Source organism: Triturus cristatus, chromosome 2_1 (genome assembly GCF_964204655.1).
Source record: "Triturus cristatus chromosome 2_1, aTriCri1.1, whole genome shotgun sequence".
Classification (NCBI taxonomy): domain Eukaryota; kingdom Metazoa; phylum Chordata; class Amphibia; order Caudata; family Salamandridae; genus Triturus; species Triturus cristatus.
This window is the reverse complement of record NC_140581.1, coordinates 595,255,464-595,280,093: the sequence shown is the minus strand read 5'-3', so window position 1 is coordinate 595,280,093 and position 24,630 is coordinate 595,255,464.

The window sequence follows — 24,630 nt, the reverse complement described above, 5'->3', positions numbered from 1 at the left end:
TATAGACACTTAAGCACAGCTACACATTTGTGGTACAGAATGCACAGTGCTACACTAATGAACAGCATTGTGTGGAAAAAATACAAAACAACACTTGATATCTCAAATGGATTTTTCTGCCAGAATATAGCGCCTGGAAGCAGACATCTGGCTGCATTTTTGGCACTAGGCTGTGAGAGGCAATTCTGCTGATTGCCCCAGGGGTATGAGAATAGCCCTGGGCTGTTTTGAGCCACAGCATTTTGATGATCAGACATTGCCCTATGTCGATAACATATGTCTGATGGATGATGACTTTATGGAACACTAGGCAAGAGTAGATCACATAATTCTAGGATTTGCTCACATGAGCTACAAATTCAATAAAAAAAAAATCGAAAACGAACCCATCTCAATGTACTTTCTCTAGGATATAAGCCGTCAAGTAAAGGCAAAAGCCTTACAATACACTTCTTAGAGAAATGTGCGTTGCTTCTACCTCCAACAACATAGAAAAGACTACAATCCATATTGGGATTCCTACATTTTGGCAGAATACACATTCCAGATTAAGCAGAATGGGTTAAAACATTCTACGACTTGATACGTCCAGACTTCTCAAGCACACACTTGGACCCAGGAACAAACAAATATGTTATACTCTGCTGTGCTGAACAACTGGAGAACTCTGTTAACGCCTGCTACTTGCTACCTGCTTCACTTACGCCTTGCCGGACCCGCTTCGCAGGTCCCGCTTCGCGGGTCCCGCTTCGCGGGTCCCGCTTCGTCCGTTTTGACCTTCCTGGATTGTTTGTTTAGCGCCGTAGCGCTTCCCTGAAGGACTGTGTGTATCTGGGCTGCGAGCGTGCAGGGACTTCATTGACCAGAAGTCCCTGCCTGACCACTAACACACCTGGTCCGCTCTCCCTGATTGACTGCCACGCCCCCTGTTTACGAGGGGGATCTAGGCGCTTGTACCATCGCATGCCCCGGGAACACTCTGCTGTGCTGAACAACTGGAGAACTTTGTTAACGCCTGCTACTTGCTACCTGCTTCACTTACGCCTTGCCGGACCCGCTTCGCGGGTCCCGCTTCGTCCGTTTTGACCTTCCTGGATTGTTTGTTTAGCGCCGTAGCGCTTCCCTGAAGGACTGTGTGTATCTGGGCTGCGAGCGTGCAGGGACTTCATTGACCAGAAGTCCCTGCCTGACCACTAACACACCTGGTCCGCTCTCCCTGATTGACTGCCACGCCCCCTGTTTACGAGGGGGATTTAGGCGCTTGTACCATCGTGTGCCCCGGGAACACTCTGCTGTGCTGAACAACTGGAGAACTCTGTTAACGCCTGCTACTTGCTACCTGCTTCACTTACGCCTTGCCGGACCCGCTTCGCGGGTCCCGCTTCGTCCGTTTTGACCTTCCTGGATTGTTTGTTTAGCGCCGTAGCGCTTCCCTGAAGGACTGTGTGTATCTGGGCTGCGAGCGTGCAGGGACTTCATTGACCAGAAGTCCCTGCCTGACCACTAACACACCTGGTCCGCTCTCCCTCATTGACTGCCACGCCCCCTGTTTACGAGGGGGATCTAGGCGCTTGTACCATCGCGTGCCCCGGGAACACTCTGCTGTGCTGAACAACTGGAGAACTTTGTTAACGCCTGCTACTTGCTACCTGCTTCACTTACGCCTTGCCGGACCCGCTTCGCGGGTCCCGCTTCGTCCGTTTTGACCTTCCTGGATTGTTTGTTTAGCGCCGTAGCGCTTCCCTGAAGGACTGTGTGTATCTGGGCTGCGAGCGTGCAGGGACTTCATTGACCAGAAGTCCCTGCCTGACCACTAACACACCTGGTCCGCTCTCCCTGATTGACTGCCACGCCCCCTGTTTACGAGGGGGATTTAGGCGCTTGTACCATCGTGTGCCCCGGGAACACTCTGCTGTGCTGAACAACTGGAGAACTCTGTTAACGCCTGCTACTTGCTACCTGCTTCACTTACGCCTTGCCGGACCCGCTTCGCGGGTCCCGCTTCGTCCGTTTTGACCTTCCTGGATTGTTTGTTTAGCGCCGTAGCGCTTCCCTGAAGGACTGTGTGTATCTGGGCTGCGAGCGTGCAGGGACTTCATTGACCAGAAGTCCCTGCCTGACCACTAACACACCTGGTCCGCTCTCCCTGATTGACTGCCACACCCCCTGTCCATCACCTTTTCTTTAAATAGAGTGTTTGCCATCCGCGTCGCGGGAGCGTCACGGGAGCATCGCTGGAGAAGCCCGGGACAAGGGCGGGACCGTCTGAGGCCGTCCGAGGTTGGACTCGGTTGGGTTGGGCCAGGGACCCTGCCTGAAAAATTCTTTTAACTATTCTCGGACATACGAGCAGCTCGGACTATTCAGGGTAATCATAACAATTACTGATTCTTGTGTTTCAAGTGTATTGTTCTCCTTATTCATGCCTGGGAAAAAACAAATCCCAGCTAATAACACCATAGATAATTATCTTATTCAAGTTGTGGCAAAAATTAACAGCGACAGGAGATCCTCACTGGGATTAGATTCATCTAACCAATTTCTTATGGCCGATAAAGAGTTAGGTGATTCTTCGGTTTTACATAACAGTAGTACATCTTGTGTGGCTCATGATTCTCTTCACGATATAAATACCATCTTGCCTAGTGGCGTAGTTGCTCTTACTGAAGCCATTAGTGATAGTGAAGGGGTGTCAGTGATATCCACCAATATTGAGTCCCCTATCCCTATTGTAACCCCTGTTCCAGCTCCGAGGGTTACTAGGGGCAAAAGTAAGGTTATCCCAAAACGGGGGGGTTTAAGATCTGGTAGAAATAAAATTGCAACCCCTCCAAGGAAAACATCTGAGGATGAGGAGGATGATCTGTTCAGTGAAGCTTATGTAACCCTCTCCAATGCTCAATTTACTAAACTATGGAGCATGATGGACACAAAAATTAAAGGTATAGTTAAACCTCTGGTCAGTAAAATTGATAAATTAACCGCTGAGGTTAATAGATTAGGAGGTTTACTAGAGAAAACTCTGGTGAAGGCAGGAAACATTACTGAAGTCGCTGTGTCTAGGGTAGAGCCAGTAACGAGTAAAACACTATTTGGCGAAAATAGTGGATCTGATTCTATTCCTGTACCACTGTCTAATGTACCTAGTGGTGCCTCTGGAGTTGTACCCCCTATTTCCACCACTAATAATTCTAATACGGGGAAAGGGTCTTTCGAGCTTGTAGTTGAAGCATCTCCATTAGTTCTTGTCCTTGCAAATGTCCCCCCTCTGGCATCTGGGGAGGTTGAATCAGTTCCATCTTTAATAAATAAATCTTTATCGTGGCTTACAAACAACATGGTAATATCCCCCTGGGGGAAGCAGCAACTATCTGAAGAACTTGTTAATGCCAGGAGGGTTGAGTGGATTGGTAATAGAGTTAAGAGGTTCAGGGGGGGATTGTGTTGTTCTCAACTTCACTGACCCCGAGGTACTATCAAACATCCTGCCTAACATCTTGCCTCCACAGCGAAGGTCAACCTCAATTGTTCCACTGACCCTGGACTTCTTTTATCCTCGGAAAGGAAGAGGTCCGAATCCTAGTATTCTAAGAACCAAATGGAACGTTGTGACCAATAGGGGTAGTAATGATGTTGGATTTCGCGAGTGGGGTCTAGGTGTGGAAAATAGATTTTCTGCCCTTTCAAACTTGGATGCTTGTGATTGACAACCATTTCACCATTCATTTGATTCACGCTCTACTGGGGAGCTAGGTCATCTAGTAGGCACTCGACCTGAGACTGTTAATCTTGAGGCCATAGCTGGTTTAATCATTGAAAATGCTAATAACAACGGTATAGACGATATTGCGTCGAATGGGCTACTCTCTAGCCCTAAACCTGTAATGGCACATGATCTTGGGAATTTATTATCTTGGAATGTGGCTGGGCTATGTTCCAAGCTGGATTGTGGTGATTGGTTTGGGTTCGTTAGCAAGTTCGACGTTTGTATCTTTCAGGAGACATGGGCCTGTGACCCCGTTTTTGCTTTGGGGTACCTAAATTTCCATGTACCAGCTTCTAAGGGCCCTAAAGGGCACCCGATGGGGGGCCTTACTATATGGGTCAAACAATCCTTAAAGGTTGTAGTAAAAAGCGTGGAGATTGGTCAAAAAGATATTCAGCTCATTAGACTCATGAGTAATTTATCCTTATCCATCGATATTTATAATATATATGCCAGAGGTGGAAATGCAGGAAAATCTAAGGTTCTTCTTACCCTGTATAATCTCCTTGAGACACATTCTAGTAGGAAAAATATAATAATTGCAGGGGATCTAAACCGCACGTTTGAACCTCTGGACACTGGTGAAGCTTTCCTAGGTGTAGAGGAAGACAAACAATGGGATATCTCCTTACTAGATACTATCCCAGTAACTCGTTGGACAGAGGATATTTTGGGTCTGAATGCAATGTGCCTCGAACAAGGGTTAAGAGCTCTGAATGGAAGGACAAAGTCAGATAGAGTACCAGCTATGACCTTTAACAATGGGAGAAGCAAAAGTCGTATTGACTATATCATTTGTAGCTTTTCCCTTTGGTCAACTGTTAGTGATATGGTTGTAACAGAAATGCTAGAGAGTGACCACAATCCACTATGTGTTACTCACAAATGGTGGTCGTCCGAATCCAATGCTTTTAATCCTCTGGATGATCCCCTACCCCCGCTAATTGTACCAACAAATGATATGCGTAGGCTAAGATGGACAAGGACCAGCAAGCCATAGAAAAAATAGGAGTTGCGACCGATAAGGCTATTATGGCCCTAGAATGTGTGGCAGGGAACATTACGGGTCAAGTCAATACTATCAAAGTACATGAGTTTCTCTTTCAAGAAATTAAAAGTTACTTCTTGAAACCAGTAAATCCAAAGACGACACGTGTTTATAGAGTAGCTAAATGGTATAATCATGATTGCAAGGTGGCACGAATTTCTCAGGGAGTGGCAATTAAGAGCAAAAACCTGGGGGCTATTCGATCTGCCAGAAAGTTTTACAAAATTTGTATTGCCAAGGCGAAAAGAGACTGGGACGAAGCCCATTGGGATAAGTTGAAGTGTGCTAGTGATCGAAAAGATTCTAGATTATTTTGGCATATTGTCAAATGGGGTCAAGAAAGGTCTGAAGAGGCAAGTAATAACAATGTCCCACAGGACGCCTGGATACATTTCTTTAGTGATCAGTATGCTATTAGGGACCAGATTGTAAATAGTACCTGCCCTATTTATACATTTTCTGAAGACACTGTCTTCACGCAGGGTGAAATTCTGTCGGCCCTTAAAACCGTACACAGTGGTCGAGCTCCTGGCATAGACGGGGTCCCAGCGGACGTCTTTTTAAATGACACTGGAAGGTGGTGTAAATATATTTACTTGTTAATAAACCAGATTGCTAAGGGTGCAGCCATCCCGGTATCATGGCGGGGTGCTGTAATTATTCCTGTGTATAAAAAGGGAGATCGTGCCCAGCCTTGCAACTACCGCCCAATTAGTTTAATTGATACAGTGCAAAAAATTGTTGGGCGAGTGATTGTTAACAGATTGCTCGACTGGGCGGAAGAATATAACATTCTATCTCCCTTCCAGGCTGGGTTTCGCAGGGCTACTAGTACTGTGGATCAAGTTTTTTGGTTCCAGCTGATTCAGTGGAGGACCGTGGTGCTAGGTGGGGGCAGCCTTTATGCGGCTTTTGTCGATTTGCGGGCTGCCTTCGACCTGGTACCAAGGGCGAAACTGTGGGAAGTACTTGTGGCCTTAGGGGTCCCAGGAGTCTTGCTGACTTTGATCATGAGATTACACGAAGGTACCTACGCTAAAATCCAATGGGGTGGATACGGTAATGATACAGCCGAATTTCCTGTTGAGCGTGGGGTTCGGCAAGGGTGCTCAATGGCACCAACTTTGTTCACCCTTTTTATTAACGGCATTGTCCCCCGCATTCAATCACAGGCAGTGGATGCTCCCTCTCTTGCAGGTGTAAAAGTTTCCGATTTTAATGTTCGCCGATGACACGTTAATTTTATCCAAAACTCCAAGTGGTCTGCAAAAAGCATTGGCCATATTCGATAAGTTTTGTGGGGACCACGGTCTGGAGGTGAATGCGTCTAAAACAAAACTCATGGTTTTTAACACGCATAGAAATTTTAAACCTAATATTACCATGAGTGGACGCACTCTCGAGGTTGTAAAATCATTCACATACCTGGGGATCCTTATCTCTAACGATAATAGGTGGAACCAGCATCTAAATATTGCAACATTAAGGCACAAGCAATTAGCTGGCACCATTATTAAGGAGCATAGGAAATCACTGACCAAACCGATCAAACCACCCCTGATCATATATGAGGCAAAAGCAATTGGGTCAGCATTATATGGGGCTGAGTTATGGGGGCACGAAAATTTGCAGGAGCTACAAACCTCTGAGAACAATTTTTTTAGGAAACTAACGGGTACTCCACAGAGTAGTCCGTTATTGCCTTTGAGATATGAGCTCGGCAGGAAAGAAATCTCGGAAATGGGCAAACTACGACCGATTTTATATTGGCGTAGGTTATGGACCACACCTGAGCTCTCTCATTATGCGGCTGGGTTCATTGACGTTATTAAAGCAGATTGCTTTAATAGAATTAGATGGTTCAAATCATTAAAATTCGCACTATCTGAACTGGGTCTAAATGCATTATGGTCTGACCCAGCTGAGGCATTATTTCCCAATAAGACAACCCTAAAAAATATTTTTGGGGAAAATGTTGCTAATAGGAGATTGCTCAGCATCAACTGTGGGTCCATGACTGCTAGTTTCCTTGAGGTTAAATTGTACCCCATATATGAACTGTATTGGGATTATATATCCAAACCTTTGGACAGGAAACTGTTTTTTCAACTAAGGGCGGGCTCTCTTCCTCTTCGTAATTTAACATCTAAGTGGAGGGAAGGAGGCCCAGCTACCTGCCCAGTTTGTGGGGAAGGTAACGAAACTCTTGGTCATTTTTTGTTCTCCTGTAAACTATACTCTACTCCAAGGCGAGTTTGGCTGGCACCTATGTGTAGGAATCTGGGTACTAAAAGTAGTATGGTAGCTTTGCGCATTGTCAGATCGACTACCTTAACTTGGATCATAATCGCCACCGCAAAGTATGTGGGGTGGGCGTGGATAATAAGGCAGAGATTGCTAGTACGGTGACTACTCTCTGCCTAGACGTTCAGAGACTGCTAGATTATTGTCTATTCTCTGTTTTAGTGTAATTTATCGTGTCATCTGGAAATGAAATCTTAATGGTTCTTTTTTAGTATAAAGATATTACAATTTGTACTTAACTGTATTTTTAACACCAATGATCTTTATACCCGTGACTATGTATATTTCTTTTTGAAAATAATTGGTTCTTCTAAAGATATGTGCTTATGTCAATAATGACTATTTAGATTTAATTGTTTTTTATTATATGTTTGTATGTTTGCTTTTATGAGTAATACTCGAATAAAGCACTTTTGACTGACTGTTATGTTCCATAAATGCTGAGCTGATAGCTTCCAAACAGTTACACACATGTGAACACAACAAACCTCGTGATTGCATCAGGACACACTTAATCAAAGTGACACAGTACCAATTGCATATAAATCACATTTATAGACAAATGCTAAAATGTGTTTTGCACCTACTGAAAAAATACTGACAGCAGTACAGACTGCTGTGGTGAGAGAGCGAGCCCTGGCTCACGGTAAACACATAATTGTCGAGACCCCGGTGCCAACCTTAGAGGACATCACAAAAGCAAGCGTTCCAAATGCTAAAGCTTTACATCCATGATGGATACAATGAGCTAACTCACTCGCTGTAACAGATGTACACTACAGATTTGATTCTCCCCTACAAACACAAGCTTTTCTGCAGTACGATGAGGAGTATCCTCTGCCTAATGAAATAATGTCTCAAGAGCATTATGATTACATCATATATACTGATTGTTCTGCCCAGCGAGCCATATGGACTAAGCACCAATACTCAGCAGTGTGTGCAATTGTGAAAGGGCACATGCACAATGGAGAATTCCATTCTGGGAAAACCTACACGCAGTCACTTGGTGACTGCCCTGCACAGCTCTCCGAACTAAAGGCTCTAATTCTGGAACTAGGAAACACGGATCCCGGATTCTCTACAATTATAGCGTGTGATTTGTATTACTGTGTCAAGTCCTATAATTAATACCTACACTATTGGAGCCAGAATGGATTCGGAGATGCAAAGGGTTGCACAATAAACCACAAGATGCTTTGGGAACTGGTGGAAAAGCTGAAAGACAGCTTGCCACGGACTCATTTAATCCACACATTGAGTCATCAATGTGCTGACGTTCATGTTGCAGGGAATTCCATGGCTAATGAAGCCGCAAAAACAACAGTTCACACTGCTGCGGTTGCTGCACTTACTCGTTCTAGCACAGGGACATTATGGTGGCCGTCAATGCTGCTTGCGATAACACCCACCTGCCAAAAGGCTTTACACTGAAGTACTCCTAAAAGTTAGATGCACAGAGCATATCATGTGCCCATATTCCTGGAGTGGGGGATTGAGTAATACCAAACACTGATCGCAGATTGGAGTTAATAGGAGCTGCACATGAGGGTCTGGCTTCGGTACATGCGGGAGTGGCTGCTACAATTTCATTATTGCAGCACCGCTGTTGGTGGCCAGGTCTTATTAAAAAGACCAAGGACTTTGTCTTTAAATGAGACATCTGCCAGCAGATGAAGGGTTTCTTTGTAGTGCGTCCACCCCAAACACCTCTACTGATTTCAAACAATTCTCTGGCTTGTGTCTTTTCTGACCATTGCAGTCCTCTGTCATCAGATGGGGCTTACAAGTGCATCTTGGTAGCAGTGGATTCCTGCTCTCGATTGCTATGGGTCTGGCCCCAGCCGAACTGTTATAGAGGATCTGCGAGACTATATTGGGACTTACCCAGATGCCTCATTACATTCTGACCAGGGTCCAGCGTTTAGCTCTAGGGCTTACAAAGAGGCCAAGGGAAGTTTGGGGGTGACCCTGAGTTTCTCATCTCCATACCATCCAGAGGGACATGCGGTATAGAGAGGAAAAATCGTGACTTAAAGCAGTCTTTAACGGCGAGGGTACTAGGCTCAGGTCACAGTTGGGTCCATCACCTGTATGGGGTCCAGAGGGCACTCAATAACATGCCGAGAAAATCCCTGGGTTGTCAGACTCCCTATGAAATCCTGTTTGGGGTAAAGATGTGCGTCCCAGAACTCGACAATCCCAGCATAGTGGTGGCGGACATACCATTTGACATCAATGAACATTTGGCGGTTTTACAGGAACTGAACGACTTCCGGGATAAACAAAGCAATGTCCAAGTAAACACACTGCCACTGGAGAAATGAAGATAGTCCCAAAGATTGGGGATCTGGTCAGAGAAACAATTGTGTACATGAAAGAGTTTGAGCCATCTTACAGAGCTACTGTACCTGTCCTGGCTGTTGAAGGTACCAGAACCATACTTCTTCTACCCCAAAAAGTTTGTCTCCAATGATATGATAAAACCACACTATGCGGCTAATTCTCAACAGCAAGTCACGTGGGCTCCTGGGTATCTATCTGCCTCCTCTCACTACTGTACAGGAAGTTCATATTGATGCTTTAATAACTGAAGGTTCATCCTCTCTCCATTGAGAGGCAACAATGAACAGCAACGAATAATGTCTTCTACCTGTTACAACTACAACAGCTGTATAGTCAACTAGTACAGAAACACAGATTTCAATTCGGAAACCTAAGAAGAACACAGCCTACATTAATGTACCACAGATCGAGTTATCCCCCAGTTCTACAAAACCTGCTGAGCTGCCAAAAATAGATTGGGCGGCCTCTGGCTACTTCATTGACTTTAGTGACTTCTCATTGGATTCAACTGATTCACCACCACCACCTCTTTCTTTCAGGCTGAAAGTGCATGTTTTCTATCTTGGCTGAAAAGGACATATTTTGTTCCTCCACGGATACATCTTTATATTGCAATTGTGGTACTTTTCCTAGTCCTTTTGGTTGGTTTTGTGACAGTCTTTTTCCTGCTTCTGAATGGACATTTCCTCCCAGAACGCTCTGCAGAACTTGGTTCCTGAACCACATTCGTCATCACACCGAGAACAAAGAGACCTTTCCCTGGTAAACATTACAGCTGTTCCAGTTTAGGATTGTTTGGGATTGGGTATCATATGATGTGCATGGTGCCACTGAGCACTTACAAAATACATATTTGTTCAAATTTTTTTTAATTATGTCATTCTCCCTAGTACTGTTTTTTTGCAACTGATACAGTACATGAACTGCTAGAACATCTTGAACATTCAACTGTGTTTTCTTCTGATGAACTCTATGATGGTACATCTAATTATGACAACATGTTTTGTTTTCAACATTACTGTCATCATTTTATGAATAAAGCAAGTATTTCACATGCTTTTTACAATTACACCCAATGACACTTAGAAGTTCACTCCACTTCTACTCCCCCTCCTATGGCCTGGCCCGGCAAACAATCATAAAATATAGATTTTTTTCAGTTGCTGGCTCTGAGCCTGTGGGGCGTCGCTTCTCTGCCACTGTGGAGAAGCCACCCCTGATCCTGGGGTGAGAAAAAGGGGTGTCCAAAACGGGTTTTATCAATGCAATTTGCCATAGGGATTTTAGACATGACTACAGCCTGAACCACTGAATGGAATTACACCAAATGTGGCAGAAAGCTAGATCTTGATACAGAAAGATCTCTTTTTCTAATTTTGTGTAAATCCATTCAGTACTTTTTATGTAATTAAAAACAAGATTTATGTGTATATAGGAATGCAGAGGGTCCGCGGATCTGACAGTTCACAAGCTGATATCTGATTGGCTGCAACCATTTCATCTAGAAAGTGGCGCCAACCAAATTAGGACTTGGCCCCAGTCAAAAGAAAAATACAAAAAAGCACAAGGGGGCAGGGAAGGAATACCCTGACCCCCTAGGTCTGGTAGTGGGTTCCCATAGGGACACCACCTGGGGCCAAAAACTAAATTTTGCAGCACATTTGCAGAGGATCTGCAAATTGGCGGCCACATTTTTAAAAAGTAGTTCTGCTTGTTATATTTCATATCCCTGGGTGGGCCAGGTCACGGGGGACTTAAATATTTATTTGGAGGGACGGCGGAGCACGTGGTCCCCATCCCCAGGGCGATTTCAATCCCAGGGACCCCATCTCATGGGGCCTGGCCAATATTGAAAAGAGAGAGGGGCCATGCGGCCTCACTCCCCAGATTGATTTTGGCCCCGGGGACTCCATCCCCGGGGGGTCGGCCATTGAAATAAACTAGAAGGGGGGCACATGGCCCCCCCTTTTGGGCTGATTGGGCCCCAGGGACCCCATTTTCTGGGGCCTGGCCATAGTTAAGAAAGGTGAGGGGGAAAGCATCCCCCCACCAAGCCGATTTCAGCCCAAGGGACCCCGACCCCTGGGGCCTGGCTGTAATTAGAATAGGGAGGGGGCACAGGCTCCCCTAGAGCCATTAATGGGCCTGGGGCCGAGCCATAGAAATAAACTGGGAGGGGCCATTAATTGCCCTGAGGTGCCCATCCCCCAGGGCCATCTCTGGCTACGTCTGGGGGTGCCCACCCCCGGGATACAGTGGCTTCCCTGTCTGCACTGGTGCAGGCAGGGCAACCTGTGTTTGCTCTCGCTTGGCAGGAGCAGGTTCAAAGTTCCCGCCAAGCAAGAGAAAAATACAAAGTCTGCTTCCAGCTGGCAGGAGCTGTACAAATGCTCCCAACAGCTTGGAGCAGACGTAAGATCTGCTTCCTTGCCCTTAGTGATGCAGGCAGTGAAAAAGATCTGAATATGGCTCCTGCCCGCAGTGGGCAGCATTTCTAGCTGCTCCCTACTGGTGGGACCAATACCAGCTCCTGCTGGATGCGGGAGCTGTCAGGGGCCGTGGCGCTTCTCCCACAACCTCCAATAAGGATTGGTGGGTGCATAGGGTAGTCAACAAGGCACACAACCTTTGTTCGCTGGGCCTCACAGGGTGGGGATTCCCAGGCCAATATTGGCCCAGGGAGGGGAGCCACACAGTCCTCCTCCCTCTTTAGTAATTGGCGGGCCCCCGGGGGTTTCCAGGAGCCAAAATCAGCCTGGGAAAGGGGACTGCATGACCCTTCTCCCTTATTAAATTTGGCTGGTTGACTCCCACATTTTTATAAGGGTGGCCCCAGAGGATGGGGTCCCCGCAGTAAAAAATGGCCCAGGGAGGGGGGTCCTCATACCACCGTCCCATAAGGAAATGCAATGGGCCCCAGGAGATGGGGTCATCGTGGCCAAAGTTGGCCCAGGCATGGGGACAAGTGCCCCCTCCCCCACAAAATGTGCCGGGCCCCAGGGCTGAAATTGGTCCAGGGAGGACTCCCCCCTAAAAAATGCACCGGGCCACAGGAGTGGGGGTCCCTGGGGTCGAATACAGCCCTGGGAGGGAGCCCGAGGGTTTGCTGCCTTTTGTGGATTGGCCACAGGCCCACGGTCCAGCCCTAAGGCCAACACCCAGCTGTGCACCACTGGAGGCCGTGTGGGGCATGGGGTTGGATGCATGAGGGCGTCTGGCTGGAAGGCTTGGCAGAAAGCCAGGGATGTGTGTGGCGTGGTGTTAACAACTCTCACCTGTGTTTCTACAGGAGCGATATGCAAGTTCAGAAGAAAAAATCCCAACTTCCCTTACCTACTCCATGCCCAACAAAGGCAAAGCAAAACTGATGTAATGGGGGAATAAAGGAAACAAGGAAAGAGAAATTAAGAAATGTGCCATGGCGTACCCAGTTAAGAAGGTATGGTTCAATGTAGTCATATGTGTTCTATGTATGTAAAGAGCAGAGAGGGCTGGTTAGCGTATGTACTAATTTCATAACATGAATTACAATTGTATTTGAGAGGGTATGTATTGTAAAGGCTTTCGCTACCTGCTTAACTCCCCTCTTCCACTTATAAATAATTCACAGTAGTTAAAGGAACATTTGTGCAATCTATAAGAGAGAACACATAGATATATTTTGTAAGCCCAGTACGATAGAGCAGCCAGAATATAAAGGAATGGGACAATGAAACACCAACCTGCTATTAGGATATAGCAGTGAGTAAAGTATAACCCAAAATTCATGTATTCATAACAGAACTGGTAAGGAGGTATTTAACATCATGAACAGTTCTCTTGAAAATAATAAAAAGGAAAATATGTAAAAATATGAGGCTATATGTCGCTCCTTAACTTCAGGAAACACTAATGAGTTGTTTCTATTTTACAGCTTAATCAGCATGTACAGTCAGAAAACCGGATCGCCAAATCTGTGGCGACAAGAATCAGATAAGTAACTCATATATTTTTAACTTGTCAGCACCAAGCGCTTTTACTGCAATTCAGATGCTGTGTGATAATTTAAAGGTTTTTTTCTTTATTTCTTTTTCTTTGCAGGAAAATCTAATGATGGGTACAAAAGCAATACAAGCAGGACCCTGAGAGAGCCACCGCACCACAGACCGACAAGGAAGGCCGACCACAGCAAACCCAGCAACCAGGAAGGAACAAGGTTAGTGAACTGGATGCGGAAGACCTGCATGTGATCACTAGAACGTGAAGCGTTCTTCCACGGTCACATGGCCGCTTTATGCGCACACCGTTCCACCCCTGCTGCAGCATGCAGCGGATACAGAGCATTCCTGACAGTTGATGGCTCCACGGAGAAGTTGGAGCAGGGCCTGACCACAGGCTAGGTACTGTGGCCAGCCCCCTTCTGCACATGGCCGAAGGTTGGATTAAGGTATGGTAATTAAATATTACTTTAAGTTAAAAAAACTAAAAAAAATCACTGAAAAATACAAAGCTTACAAGGACGTTATAGTTAGGAAATAGAATTGTTTTAAAACCTTAGAAATTCACTATAGAACCAAAGGTTACAGGGACGTTATAGTTAGGTTCAGATTTTACACAGACAAAACCATACAAATTCAGCAGTTATAGTTACAGTTTAATCAAGTAACTATAACTCATGCCCTAAGGTTGCTATAAATCGTGCCCTCAACATGGTAGTTGCCAGTAGATTAGGACCTAGTTTCCATAGGTAGAGCCATTTTTCATTTACAAAGTTTTCATAACTAGTTTGATGCTCACTTCAGCTGCTGTTCCATCAAGCGGGTGAGGAGTAAAAGGGGGGTCTCAAAATGCTTTTTCCCAATGCTTATTTCCATAGGAAACTATTGAAACGACTACAGCCAAACTGCTGAATAGAATTACATCAAATTTGGCAGAACGGTAGCTGCTGGTCCAGAAAGCCCCCTATTTGTAAAATGATGTAAATCTGTTCAGTAGTAATGACAAAAACTCCTAGGCAATATCAATAAAGTAAACAAATTACACAATATCAATGACAATAAGAAGACCAAGGAAGACGGAAAAACTATGTTCAAATTTGTTACTATTTTAATAATTTCTTCTCATATTATTTAAACAAATGATATTTATACAAAACATCTAAAAAATGAAACAATATTTAACACATTACATTTAATCAATATGTATAAATAAAAAGTTAAAAAGTGGCAATATCTTTATGAGCTAATAAAGATATTGCCACTTTTTAACTTAAAAAAAAACAGGTGCGGGCTCCCACGCTTCGTATCGGCTCCCAGGTGGGCCAGGCCCAGGAGAATTGTATAGATAAAGGACAGGGCGCTTGAGCCCTCCCCCCCTTCTGGGGCTTATTATGCCCCAGGGACCATCATCTGCACGGGGCTTATTTAAAAAAAAAATTGGGTTTGCCTGCTTGGCAACCCCAATGTCATGGGGACCGTCACCTTCCCAGGGCAATATGTGAAATTTATGCGGGGGGCCTGCATGGCTGCCCCGCTGCCCCAGGGACTGCGACTTGTCTGGGGCAAAATACAACATCAATGCGGAGGATGCACGCCCCCTTGCAGCCCTGGGTACCGCCATATCCCCAGGGCTAAAATGAAGTTAGTGTGGGGGGCCCATGGGACAACCCCACAGCCCCAGGGACAGCCACCTCCTTGGGGCAACTCTTAATAATTAAATACAGGGGCTGCGTGGCACCCCGCAGCCACGGGTACCACCACCTCCCTGGGGATGTGTAGTCCAAAGGAGGAGGGCCACGGTGCCCCTGGCCTGGAGCCATAGATGGTTCTGGGGACTGCCACCCCTGAGGGCCTGCTCCTGTTATGTACCAGGCTGCCCATCCCTGCGACATAGCTGTTTGCTTTGGCTTGGCGGGTGCTTTAACCAACAGAGCGGGTGGCCTGAGTGGGACCAGGGCACCCACAACTTAGGCCTGTCTTGGTGGATGGGGTCCCCAGGGCTAAAAATGGGCCAGGAGGGGGACCACAGGCACCCCTCCCTTAAAGTTAAAAAATAAAGTTTTAAAAATGGCTTCTCCCTCAGCGATGGGTTCCCTGGGGCCAATTACACCCGCCCCATCTTTAGAGTTAAAAAATATATTAAAAAAATAAAGGCCAGGCCCCAGAGAATGGGGTCCCTGGGGCCGGGATTGGCCCAGGGAAGGGGGGCTACGCTGACCCCTACCCAATAGATAAAAAAAAGACTGTCAAGTCGCTGGAGACCACACACCCTTTCTCCACCACTCTGAAAACGCACCTCCTGGCACACTGCTGGTTGGGCGATGGAGTCCCCTTGGATGCTGAGGGTCCTTGGGGGCCAACAAGCCCTCCTGTTACCTCCAGTAAATCCCAGAGAGCACAATTGCTGAGGGGACTTCAGAGGCCATGCCCCCTTTCTCCACCACTCTGCAAATGCACCTCTTGGTGGACTGCTGGTTGGGGGATTAAGTCCTTTTGGATTCTGAGAGTTCTTGGAGGCCTAGAAGCCCTCCTGTTACCGCTAGTAAATCCAACACTGCAGGATTCCTAGGAGCTGATGGAAGGCCTCGCCCCCTTTCTCTACCATTCTTCAAACTGAACTACTGGTTAAAAAACCTCTAGAAATTCACTTTAAAAGCTAAAGGCTACAGGGATGTTATAGTTAGGAAATAGATTTTGAAAAACTGTAGAAATTCACTGAAAAAAACACAGGTTACAGGGATGTTATAGTTAAGCACAGACTTTGCGTGTACAAAACCAGTGATATTTGGTAGTTATAGTTACTTGAGCTGACTATAACTTACACCGGCGCAATGCACTGCTTATGACCTCACATATTATATCACTCATGACATGGTCAGTGACATCACTGACGACATCACTGATGACATCTCAAATGACATCACTGATTATATTCTCCACAGAACCACTCACACACCTGCTCACACTCAATACAATCTCTTGTATGCCTACTCACACACTGGCACAACCACTCACATACCAATTCACAGACCTAAACCAGTACTCCCACATCCACCTTCTCTTCCATAAAGCCACCAACACACCCACTTACTCACTCACTCATACAGCCACTCACACAACCAGTCACTTACTCATATAGACACTCATACAACCAGTCACTTACCCATAAAGCCAGTCAAATTACTACACACTCGCCCATACAGCTACTCACACACCCACCTATTTACCTACAAAGTCGCTCACCATAGGAGCCGAAATGCATCAGGGTGAAGAATCTGATAGTGTAAAAGTTCAATTCCAATAACGCTCCTTGAATGCTGTAAAGTTAAGCCTACGGCATCTTCCTTGGAGAGAGAAGTGAGTGTGCGTTTTAGCGAGGGTGCTCCATCCCTCACAAACGCCTCAACCGCCCTGAGAGGGTTTGGAGCTACTACAACGGGGACATTGTGTGGCTTTGAATTGATCAATTATCAGGAGCTTGACATGCCGGCATCCACTATTTAAGATGTAAGGGGAACTAACCAGAATTGGAATTGGGAAAAGGGCAAGGGAGGGGAGTGGGGGAATGTTGTTCCATTCCCTGCTTGCAACAATGCTTGGCGCAACTTGGATTTGTTCGAAAATGGCATGTTCCATTCCAAGGCAATTGAAAGTGTAATTTAGGCTACAGGAAGATTTACAATGACTGTGAGCCAAAAGGAACCTTATTTAAAGCAAAATTGATATTGGTTGGCAGTCACAATTTGAAAAACAAGCTTTTTGTTAATATTACGCTTTGATGAACTATATGACTCTAACATGACGTCATATTGGAGGGGCCATATAAACAACATGTAGTCACTTTTTAAATGCTAACGGACTATCTACCTGTGAACAAGGCTCACCATAGCTGTCAGAAATCATCAGGGTAAATAATCTGGACATGTAAAGGTTCAATTCCAATACAGCTCCTTGAATGCTGTTAAATTAAGGCTACGGCATCCTCCTTGGAGGGAGAAGTGTGTGTGTATATATAGATATAGATATAATTTTCTATTTTAATTCATGGCACCTTGAAAGTGAACCAACAGTAAATGTCATTAGGGTATTGCAAATAAGCAATGTACACTAGAATGAAATTACCCCTACTCTGCAACAAAGAAACCTTTCACCTACTCAGTCCTGTTTCTTCCCCAATCATCCTTTATTCCGTTGTGTCCATGTGTATGTGAGTAAAGACTGAAATGCTTATTTTACTGAAACAAATGGCTTAATCTATATTTATTAACCTTGAGGAGGAAAGTATTCAGTGTCTCACTTAGGGGAATGTGTACATGCTGTAGTATTGCTTTCTTTAGGAAGAACCATTGCTCTAAAATTGGGACTAACTGGTTGTGCAAAGTAGCTTTACTGCTGGAACTGTGATCGCAAGGTCATGGTTACACCATATTCTCTTCATTTTAGTATGAGCCATTAATCACATATCGTGTCAGCTGTGGGGTCATGGCAATAACCCCATCTTGTGATGGCTTTGGCGGACACTCTGAAAATGTAATGGGAAATTTGTTTTTGTTTAGGTAATTCGTGGAGGTAAATTAAGCAATTATTATGCTAGATATGGACATCAATATTAAATAGCATGAGTGGTGTTTTGCCAGGTGAGAAGTGAAGAGTCTTTTGGAAATTGTGAAATCTTATGTCAATTTTCAATCTCATCCCTTGCTGAATAAATATGACATTTAGGGCCTGATTACAAGCTTGGTGGTTCGGTCCCATGTCTCCCCCGCAGCCGCGCCACCAAACCCATGAACGGGCCGCCTGCCAGATTATGAGTGTGTTTGAAAATGGGCACCGCAATGGGAATGTCAAAAACAGTTCCTGCACGTCATGGACTATAAACTACATGCCATACAGGAACTGGGGTGAATGCACACTGAGGGGCACATGTTGTGCCCCCCTGCAAGCGCCCCATGGGGCAGAGGCAGAAGGATCCTCACCGCCACAGTTTTCATGGAGGATGAACTACCATGAAAACTGTGGCAGAGAGAAAACTTGTAGCATGCTTGACAAGATCGCCGCCAAGCATATTGCGGCCTCCTTACCACTGTAACACTTCCAGGGAACGGTGGTTCCCTGGCGGCTTCGGGGTGGCAATGGTGGCCCGACCGCCCTTATTACAATAGGGCAGTCAGAAGACCGTTGCCGCCGTACCCCCGCAAGTCTGGCTGTCCATGGACCACCAGACACGTAATAGAGCCCTAGGTAATAACCATAAGCTTATAATATCAAACCAGAAAACTAAAAAAAGCAATATTATGTTTTAAGTCCACAATATCTCACAGTGTATCCCCTTCCCAAGTAGCACAATCATAGTGAGATGCAATTAGCTGCTGTGTAAGAGAAGAGATCAAATCTCAATTTGAGTATACTTTCAATTCAAATTTAATCTTAGCATGCAATTCCAGGATGGAATTGTAATATCATGAAAAGTCTAAATCATTTTCCTTATTCTGAATCTCAATGAATTAAAATGCAGCAACTTTGCTTTTCCAAAATAGCTGCTACCAGTTCAAGTTGATCATGAGTTATTTGGTCAAAATAATTTTCTATTGGCAATGTGGTGTCATACCAGTAGTAGGGGACCTTGTACAGAGGTGTCTAGATGTGACAAGGGTTTGCGTCCTACCTTGGAATTATGCAAAAATGTAATTGTTCTCGGGAATACACATGCATATTTATGTAAATATGTATTTTGGCTTCTCTTCCATCCCCTCTCACTTTGGAAAATAAGAAGATTTAAGAATCAAGATTTCTTTTTTTTTTTTAATCTTTTCTTTCTGCTTGTTTCATAAAATCACGGCTGATAATTGCCCTATAATGCTCAATGGTGACTAAGACTTAAAGTTTTACCATGTAACTGACCTTCACAAAATGGCTGTTCAAGAATACTACCAGAAGTTTTAACCATAGGACACTTCCAGTTAATGTCGCCTGTCTACCGACTTTGACAGGAATAATCACCAGTACTTAGGAGATCGCTAATAGAGTGACAATTCTTGATTACAAAACATAATTGGGCTTAGAGTCGAAAAATACCAAAGTGTAGTCCACCCTCTTAAATATTGTATGCAAGTCTTTTGGAGATTATGGGTTTGATCAAATTGTATTATGAACCTGATCATGGTTTTTGCCTCTCATTATAATTGCTTGTATTAATAGATTCCCGTAATTTTGTGGAAGATGGTGACAATCTTGCCATTATAATGATAGCGCTGCCATTATCACACTAGGTGATTCTTTATTTATGAGATAGTCTTACATTTTCCATAGTTTGCAAATGTTCCAATATATTTTATTATGCATCTCTTCAGATTTTCTTCGCTTTTGGTTGATACGAGCACTACTTTATTAAAGAAATGTGACAAGTATTAACATTGAGAATTTTTAATGATTAGAAATGTAGTATTTTCGGCCTTAGACTGTCTTTGTATTTCAGCTAGCCAAAAAGTAGCACTGGGGAAAGGAGAGGACTTATAATTCATTACCCTGACTCACTAGGCTAGCAAAAATAGGTATATAAATTTGCATTTCAGCCTCTCATTGGGTCCGCTCATTATACCTAGTAAGCAGGTCATTGGGCTTGGCAAGCCTGCTTTCCCAGGTATAATTGACATGGTGGTTGTGACACTCCTCCAGAAATTGCCAATCCCAGGACAATCCTATGTCATATGATATAAATCTAAATCTTTAGTTCTACATCTAGGACATACTCTGCATGCATTTTGGTACATATTGCTCCACCTGTGTAGCGTTACATACGTCTTATGCAGATTATTGAGCTTTACCAGTGCAAATGTTGCATTCCTGTCATCGAGGAATGCAAGAATCACTCTGTGACCGACATGGACATCTCTATATCACTTTCCCACATTTCTCTGATCACCCCCATATCACGACCAGTTTATCTTTGTATTGCACGAAGCATTATTGTTTCCAGTTGTCTGCCCTGTTTTATGTTTAAGAGTTCATGAGTGGGGGGGGGGGTCTGTTATCATCACAAATCAGTGTCAGAAGTATAGTTTTCGCACTGGAGTCATACATTACAACCTGGTATTTGAGGCTGTCATCAAATTTATGGTCATAAATTCTCTCCATCAAATAAATCCCCCATGATCAATGTCCCTGCCTTCACCCATGCTGTTGTTCCCAGATTTTTACCACTGCCGTTCCAGCATTATGAGATGCACACATTAGACGCAACAGTGTCTTGCTGTTTAAATGTGTTTCGGGTGGAAATCTTGTTGCGTCTAACAACCCCACATTATTTTTGCCGCACATTTTAAGGCACTGCTAGTTCCATTAGCCTAGTTTTCAGATTTTTTCTTCCTTTGTCCAACTGGCAGCTAATGGACTGCTTGATAATATACTTAATAATTGTGCACTCCCAGTCCGCCTTGAGTTACTGGAAGTCTGAGCTTGACTAATGCACTCTATGACAACATGAACCCTATACAAGCACAACTACCATCCAGCCTAATTGTCTGAATATGGACTTCTGTAGAATTACTGGAAAATTAACAAATTGATAAAACAACTGGGCCAAGATTACGATCTTACTAAGGTCTATCCCACTGGTCACAGATACCGGTAAGTACCTCCAGAAAGAAATACTACCCTTCAGGGATGAGGCTGTTGCTCTAACACTCCCATCTGTGATTCCATATTACCATGATATATTTGTATCCCCAAATAACTGAATACATTGTCTTCCCTGGTGCTGACAGAACACTTTCCACCCGATTCCGCCATCAGCACCATGGGCAAGAGACTAGATTTACTCTAGTAAACCCTCAGACCTGATATGGGCAACAGTCTACATCACTTGCATTTTCATGTTTAGGCCTGTGGATACATATTTCAGTTATAAAAGTATGGTCATCTGTACAGAGATTTAGAGTGGGACTGAATACCAGGTCCAGTCTACCTCTATACCACTCTGATGACTGTTGTCAGAAAACACTAACCTTGAAGGGTCCAGCAGGGGCGATGACTATTTCTTCAGATCTCCACATCAACAGTCAATTGCAGTACGTAGGTCAACCACAGTCTGAGGGAAAAAGAGGAATGGGCCAAGAAAGATAAGAGAGACATTGATTATTGTCACATGGACTCACCACTCGGTTAGGTATTTAAATCTACAGAATGTAGTGAATATCTAAACACGATAAATATTTTGATATCTTAACATTATAGTGCATCACATTCCACTTTCTATGGAACTGATGTACTGTCAGACTATCTTTGTTTTTCAGATTTTCCAGGCCTGATTCACAAAGCTAAATTTTACTTTTGAGTAACCTTACTACTTTTTGGTATTCTCATATTCAGAGAGTAAATTTACTTCAAAAGTATAACCTGCATGTCTCCACCTCCTCAGTTGAAGGGTTGGAGTCTGTATAGTCATAATATACAACCCTAATGTTACGATATGTAACTTACAGCCGTATTTTATGATTGGTGCAAACTTTACACTCGTGGCAAAGACACAGTCTGAGCGTGGAGACTCTGCATGGTTGTGCACACAGGACTCCGTAAACGGACAGAATCTCAGCACACAGAGACTTCTGTATTGTAGTGAATAGGAGACCTTCACATGGCAATTAATTTGAAAATGATATACCCCTGAAATCAATCAAGCATACATTCACTTTCAACAACTATATATGGCCCAAAACCTAGGATCAGTTTATTTATTCTTGAGTATTAACCTCCTGCTCCTAACTGTGCCGGACACTGCCTCATCCAATTATGCTGCCCATGCTGAAGTGGAAGTGAAATTTCCCTGAGAAGGAGGCAGCCTTTGTAGTGAACTATGCAGTATAAAACTACAAAAGACTACATTTGCTGCCTCCATTCCCCCTCAGCAGAGCCCAGAAGGCTGTCTTATGCCAGGAGTCGACTAATGTGGTCAAAACATTGTGGGAGGAGATAAAAGGGGGAGGTATAAAGAAAAATTGGCACGGTGAGAGGAAGTGGGTAAATGAGAAGTTGTCCAAGATTGAACTTGCTAGACTTCTTCCTGGAAGACTAACTGGAGCCTGCCTCCATCTCAAGAGGAGACGTCCTCTCCACCAATCCCCTCCAACGGTTATATGGGCTGACTCTTTTAGTCAACACTAATGTATGCCAGTTAAGAATGTATCCCTGTTGCATTCAGCTTTAGGTGTCCGTATATAGGTTTTCCTGATACATGTTCTTCTATAGGCACAATTCGCATTGCCCTTATATAGGCATAGGATCACAGTCCTTATTTTGGCATTAGCCATGCTATCCAAATACAGGCATGGTCACCTACATCTGTCCACCCCAACGTCACAACGAGTTCTTAGAAAACAGACCCTTAAGCTGTTGGGAGTTTTCCTAGCCCAGGATTATTGATTTCTCCAAGAACTCATTTATTATGCATGAATCGCTATACCCTAACGATTCATTCATGACGTCTTCCTCTGCCCGACTTTACGTCAATGCAAACATTCCTAAGCACCTTCCAGGTATAAATATACCTTCCCTTACCATGGTAAGCCACGGCTTGGCTGATACTGCTCGCCACGGCGGAAAGCAAGGAGGAGACCTCGACTTAGAGAAGCCCGTGTCCCGGCCTGATGCACTGACAAGAAGCTGTCATCCCTGCTCGCAGAGAATCCAGCTTCCAGTGTTCTGACTCCCTTCATGGGGTGTTAGAGGTCGAGAACCGGATAGAGAGTCCAACCTCTCTCATTCTTAAGGTATGGAGCTGACTAGAACCTAGAGGGTCTCTTGGCATACAAACTATAGCATACCATACTATAGTATACAGCACCTACTTCTTACCTTGTCCTACACTTAGGTACACTGGGGTAGAACTAGTTAGAGAACGCATCATATGAGTACTCGCATTTTTAGCCTATGTTATTTGTGTATATGACTATATGTGTCATAGCTAAAAGATAATGCTAGCGTAGTATTATTTCTTTCAACTGTTTACGCTGTACATAATATATCTTGCATACTGTCTTATGATTGTAACAGCACATATCTCTTACACAAGAAATAAGACTGTTCAATAATTCCTTTATTGAAACGCCCGTCTACTCTTTCTGTATAAGATCTGCAGAAACTAAGCATGCACAAATAGCTGAGTGAAACTGTTATCTATTGTTTCCACGATTCTGAGAGTGTTCCGATTCTAAAGGAAAACAAAGTTGTCATGTTTATGCATTTGCCAGAAACTACTCCCTTCTTGTTTCACAAGGAGTTTCTAGTGGCCTCTGAGTTAGCTGGCACACAAAGTAATTAAGTTTAATATACTCGATAGGGGCATACTGACCTCAGTCCTATGCCAAAACTATTGTGTAATTATTCCAATGCGCAGAGCCTATTAGGGAAATAGGAACTACACTACATGGTGCCCAACGGTTTGGTAAGGCAGTAATTTACTGCTAGATACTGAAGTAACTCAGTTGTGCTTTTCTCAGAGACCCCTATTCACATACTCCAAAGACGTTTGGAGTGGGTAAGGTAAAAGTATCCACCAAAACTGAATAGGACAAAAATCCTATATTAGCTGTTTGGTTTGTTCAACGTTGAAGGATACAGTGTTCCAAAATATTGTGCTCTTTAACTTTGTTTCCTTGACACTTGTTCTACATTTTTCAAAAAACAATGTCCAATTTCGGGGATAATGCTGAGGCTGTTCCAGCCGATGATGCATTACATATCGTTGTAAATTCTACCGGTTTTAATGAATCCGATGAGGATGCGATTCCTATCCATCCAAATATAAGAGGAGCCAACACTCTTAAAACTTATACAACATGGCCTAACACCAAGAGGTGGTAGAGCAGTTTTTGTGCTAGAGGCACATGAATCTTTTCAGACAGAGGTATTCTATTCATGGATAGTATTCCCAGAATCAAATCCAATAACAAAAGTGTTTCACTTCTTTAAAGAAGATGATCCACCTGAGGAATATATTCCCTTCGAGGATATTGAAATTCCACTCACATACCAGGAGCATGATCTCTGGTTTAAAGGGGCCCTAAATCATCCCAAAAACATTACCAGGCTCGGTCCACTAGGTAGACCAGGAGCAACATGGCCGATTTTAGCCAGCTACACACCTCATTCTGACATCGAAGAGATGTCAGACGAGGAATTACACACTCAACTAA